We start from the raw sequence: 6,000 nt of genomic DNA, 5'->3' as shown, positions 1-6,000 counted from the left end.
TGCCAAATGGCCTGGCTCCAGTGCTTGTCTTTCAAATTTTCCATGAGTCTGTGTTGTGTCAGCGCTTTGAGGAAAGCAAGTTAAATTTGGTACAATACGAAACACTGTTAATTTGAACTGAGATAGAAAAACCTACACAATAACCCCCTATCATGACCCTCAGACAGGGCCACAGCACCGCTTCAGTGTGGCCCTCAGTAAAACCAGAGTAAAGATGACCTTTGGCCTCCTACAGGCACATTTCAACTGTGTTCGGCGCTTCAGAGTCACCAGAGCGGGCATTAGAGATAGTGTCTGCATGTGCCATTCTGCACAATATAACCACCAGTAGAAAGGAGCGAGAAACACCACAAAACCAGCTTCTCCCCGATGAAACTGAGCCGATCACACTTGACCACCCAGCTGGTGCAGATGTAGATGCAATCACCATACAATATTACACTACATAAAAGCACATTGAAACTGCAGATAGGCCTCAAACTCTTTTATTGGTTTTTGTGGGATGAGAGGGAGAAAGAGAGCAAGAGAAAGTTGCATTAATAAATATTCATACTAAAGTGTTACTTGGTTAAATAAGTTATACATATATATAAACACATATATATACACACACACACACACACACACACACACATACATACATATATATACATATACATACACACATATATATATATATATATATATATAGATCAGTTTTATCCAGCTGTTTGATTTTGTTTGGAGCCTCCTCAGCTCCTAGTGTGCAGTCTAGTTCAAGTCTCCTTTAGTGTGCAGTCTTCAAGACTCCTTTAGTGAACAGTCTAGTTCAAGACTCCTTTTATACAGGGCCCTGACTGAGTCTGTTTCCACCTGAAACATAATTCCACCACAAACATGATCATTACAAGTTTTCTGGAGGCTCATCAAAATCAGAAAAAGTTCCTTGACTTCCTACAAACACAGGACTGACTGTAATTTATGTCAAGGGTTTTAAATTCTTACACATTTCTTCTGAAGCCCATTGCGGTAGAGGCCTCAGTTTCTGGGGCAGGTTGTGAAAAATCCTACAATAAAAGAGATGTGTAAGGGCCAGTCCCTTAATGCCACACATTCAAATGTTTGCCATAATAAAAAGCCCAGTGCATTCACATCAGCAACTGTCTGAGAACACACAGACAGAGTGTCTTCATCATTTGCTTCACCTTAATAAATACAAATAGGCTAATGTAAAGCATAACTGTTGTAAAGCAGGTTAGTTTGGTGTTCTGTCTGCTGCATACTGACCTTTGCATGGGAGTGTGTGTGTGTGTGTGTTAGCTTCAACAGGGACACTGTATTTCCCTGCAGAAAATACAGTCAGCCATATTTAAAACTTTAAAAAAAAGTAGTAATGTATTGCACACGTACCCAGTGTTACTTGCTTAGAGGAGCCAGCACCAGGGTCAGATTGTACAGCATCTGTAATCCCATCCATAATCATCCGTCCCTTATTGCCTACTCAGAGCCAACTCCTCCGCCAGTGTATTCTGGTTTTCTGAATTTAATTCTTTATTTCTGTTTGCTGCAAACAAGTGTGATAAAATGTTCACAAAAGTAATAAAAGGTTGTGGTAAATACTCTTTGAATTAACTCCTTGAAATAACCACTTTGAATTATATTTTTATATTTAGTCTTTATCTGCTGCCAAGAACATTTGGAGTTAGGGTTGCATCTAAAAATCAATGAATATTAATCTTTCTTAGTACATGCACATATTTATATATTATAAAAATAGGCTATTGGCTATATTACACCTATAGGTTACACATACATAGGCTATATAGGCTACATACATAATTTTACATAAATATAGAACGTATTTGTTTAACTTACACATTAACAATCAGCAATCTTTCTTCAACAGTCTTCTCTTGCTTTGGCAGCAGAGACCGTATTGTTTCGAGCTTGACATACATATTTAAATGAATCGTAATTATGAATGATTATCTCTTGCTCCTCCGCGGAAAATCGCGACCCGCGATTGGTTGTTCAGTGTCGACGTCACTCTTTCATGTGCACGCGCGCGTGGAGTAATCATAGCTTGAGGATCAAAGCCTGAGTTGACAAAGAAAGTTGATGAGCTACATCATGGTACCAATAAAGCCTGATTGCATCGGTTTGGTTTTGTCGACTCAAAACTAATCCTGTAACCCCGAGTTTGTTCAGCTACCTTCATGGTACAGGCCCCAGGTCTGTGCATTTAGTCTATATTAATCAAACAACAAAATAAAACAAGAGAATCATTCACGGCTCTTCACTGAATAACATTAGTAACTTTAATAAGAATCAATATGTAATTCATACAATGCTTTTTTGTATTTATTTACTTAACGTTTCAACTCACTGTTTGTGGACAAGAAAAAAGAACGAAAAAAAGAGGTAAATAAAGCTCAAAATACGTGTGCAGAGATCAGTGCTGAGGCCTGTTGCACAAAAGTAGAATTAAGACATCCGGGATAAATGACTCAGCTGAGCTCAATGAAGCCAAAACATGTGCGTCCAGGCTTAATTGGTTGCACAAAGACCAAGCCAGGATGAGCAGACACGGATTCATTAAGCCAGGTGAAACCAATCCTGGATAGGTGCGCGCTCACGGCTCACTCAAATAGACCCCGCCACAGATCACAGATTAACTGATTTACCATGACAACTAGAGCCGCATACTTTTCCCCGTCGGAAGCACAAATCCTCATGGAGGCATACGAGGAGGTAAAAGATATAATTAAGAAGAAAGGCAACACCGCCACAGTGATAAAGCAAAGAGAAAAAGCGTGGCAAAGTATTGCAGACCGCCTGAATGCGTAAGTAGTGCACAATTACACACTCACCGCTCCGCTGAAACATCACAATTACAATTCAAATATTTAATTCACATCTCCAAAAAACGCAGTTGTACTGTAATTATGAAACGGTTAAATTTTTAATTGGAATGCACTGCAGATATGAGTGAAATTGTGTAAAGTAACTCCATCACACTGTATAAAGCTATGATAAATTATTATTAAAGCCTTACATTATTATTTAACATTACTACGCTCAGTACGGTTTAATCTTAGCCGTTGTACTCTGCTTCTTATGTTGTCCACCGTTTTTTGTGTGTTTCTCCTGCTTTTATCAATGTAAAGCTGCTTTGACAGAATGAAACAATTGTGAAAAGTGCTATATAAATAAAATTTAATTGAATAAATAGATGAGCTATAATAATAATCACTTTAATTTATATAGCGCCTTTCAAAGGACCCAAGGTCGGTTGCTCACTGCACTGCAAAAATGTCTTTCTTATTTTTTTTTTACTGAAAACAAGACAAAAATACTATCTAAAAAAAATCTTAAATATTTTCTTGAGCAAAATTACCTAGGAAAATAAGCAAAAAAATCTGCCAGTGAAACAAGAGAACTTTTCTAAAATTAAGTGTTTATGGAAAAAGTAAACTTATTTCAAGAGAATTTTTCTTATTATATTGACAGATTTTTTTATTTTTTGCTTGTTTTAAGCACACATTTACTTAAAGTTTATATTTTTTGTCTAAACTATACTTATTTTGCTAGGTCATTTAGCAAATCAAGAAAATACATCTTTATTTAAGATTTCAATTTTTTTTTTTACTGAAAACAAGACAAAAATACCAAGTCATTTTTTGCAGTGTGACTCCATTAAATATTCTTGTGATAAAGAGTGTGTGCGTGCGTGCGTGTGATGTAGATTAAACATGAACGGGCCAAAACGGACATGGCAGCAGGTCAAAATCAAATACAAGAACATTCTGCAGAATGGTATGGTCCCTGACTAATATTTAACAAAGCACAAGCATATATTGTACCCAGAAGGTGCCTGCTCACACATTGTCTGTACTGTTTTAGCAGTGAAAAAGTATACCCACAGACAAGGCACGGGTGGTGGGTCACCAAAGGCTGACCTTACCCCAGCAGAGGACATGGCCTTGGAGCTAAATAAAGGCAGGCCCGTCTTAGAGGGGATCCCTGGGGGGAAAGAGACGAGCATAGGTTCCTCCCAAGATGCCACCCGCTTCATTCAAGGTATGTCCTTCCATCTCTACATGGGATACAACCACATTCATATTGAATCAATTTGGACTGTCTGACTTTGGTTTACCTATTGCCTTGCAGTGTCTGGCAGCACTGTGTTCCTGTTAGAGCCACCAGCACAAGCACCAGACGATGCTGATCCAGTGAGTACTCCATCAAAGGCATACTGTAGGCCTGGCATGTCTTGTCTACTAGCTTCAATATGAATCCGATTAAATGTGATGGGGTGAAAGCCCCAGTGCAGCAGCAACAGCACATGATGGAGACGATGATGAGGAGGAGACCATCTCTCTGGATTCCAGAAGGCATGAGGTATCATGTTAAGACTGTGAAAGTACTATTTACTCTACAATGGTGAGGAGTCCTCATCAAAATCAAAAAATCTAATTTCTTTTACAGGACCCAGATGCTATACAGTGGGAAAACCAGCCTGGCAACATAGTGCGTATTAATAAAAGGACACCACATCCTGCCAAATTCCAGCTGCGCTAATTGTATTGTGTTCACAGAGCTCACAAGCTATCAGAAAGTTGTATGGCAACCACCTCCGGCGCCAAATAGAACTGGCAGACATAGACATTCAGTACAAGAAGAAAAAGATGGAAAATCTTGCACTGGAGTCCGAAATAAAAAAGAGGACAATTAGGAAACTGGACCTTGAAATAAAAAAACTTGAGAGGGAGGTGAGATATGCCTTCAATGTACACTGTATGCTAACTGTAACACATATGAGCTCTTATTGTGAGCACACAGGACGGTGGCATCTTTCTAAGGTTTTTTTTATTTTCCCAGCAATCAGTACAACCAAGTCATCGTTATAAGGCACCGGCCTCTTTTGCCCACCCCCCCAGCACCAGGTGTGGCCACTAGCCTATATGAAGGCCCAAAATTGTGTGTTCCTTTCTGCTCTGACAATGGCATGCCCATTCTTGCGAGATGTGGTGGATGAAGAAGCACTTGTGCTGAGGAGAGCCTTCAGGCGAGAAAGGGTCTTCAGGGACCGGTTGGACCCACTGGCCTTCCCTGATGACCATCTATATGAAAGATACAGGTTTTCTGCAGATGGCATCAGGTATCTATGCAGACTACTGGGTCCCAGGATTAAGCACCGCACTGCACGGAGCCATGCACTGAGTGTGGAGCAAATGGTTTGTGTGGCCTTGCACTTTTTTGCTAGTGGAGCCTTCCTGTACTCAGTGGGGGATGCTGAACAAGGCCACAATTTGCCGCACAATAAGGAGTGTGTGTCTGGCTATCAAAGCATTAGCAGATGTCTTCATCTCCTTCCATGGCCACAGAAGACTCTGTGACATCAAAGAGGAGTTCTATAGGATTGCAGGTAAGAGGATCTACAAATTACAGGACAACTGTTAACACATAGTAGGATACTCATTACTTTGTGTGACAGGTTTCCCCAATGTCATTGGTGCAGTGGACTGCACACACAAGGATAAAAGCCCCCTCAGGTGCCCATGAGGCCGATTTTGTGAATAGGAAATCCTTTCACAGCATTAATGTTCAGGTGAACATAACTTTTGATATTGTCCATTGACGAACACTCTGCATTGCCAGTGATGTGCATTGATTGGTGTAATATTCCTCATCTTATGATTTCAGATGGTCTGCAATGCTGACTGTGTGATCAGCAATGTTGTGGCAAAATGGCCTGGCTCAGTCCATGACTTCAGAATCTTTCGGGCCTCTGAAATCTATCAGTGCCTATCACAAGGTAAGCCACACAACCCCTATTTATAACCATCATGGCTGTGTCAAGAATATCACTGTGTTTGAGGTAGTAATGATGAGATTTTGTGTTGACAGGTGAATTCTCTGGTGTGTTGCTGGGAGACAGGGGGTATGGCTGCCAGCCTTTTCTCCTGACACCTTTCACAGACCCCCAGGAAGCACAGCAGGCCTACAACCATGCCCATG

The sequence above is a fragment of the Scardinius erythrophthalmus genome, assembly GCF_964197995.2.
Source record: "Scardinius erythrophthalmus genome assembly, chromosome: 4".
NCBI lineage: Eukaryota > Metazoa > Chordata > Actinopteri > Cypriniformes > Leuciscidae > Scardinius > Scardinius erythrophthalmus.
This window is presented reverse-complemented; position numbering follows the sequence as displayed.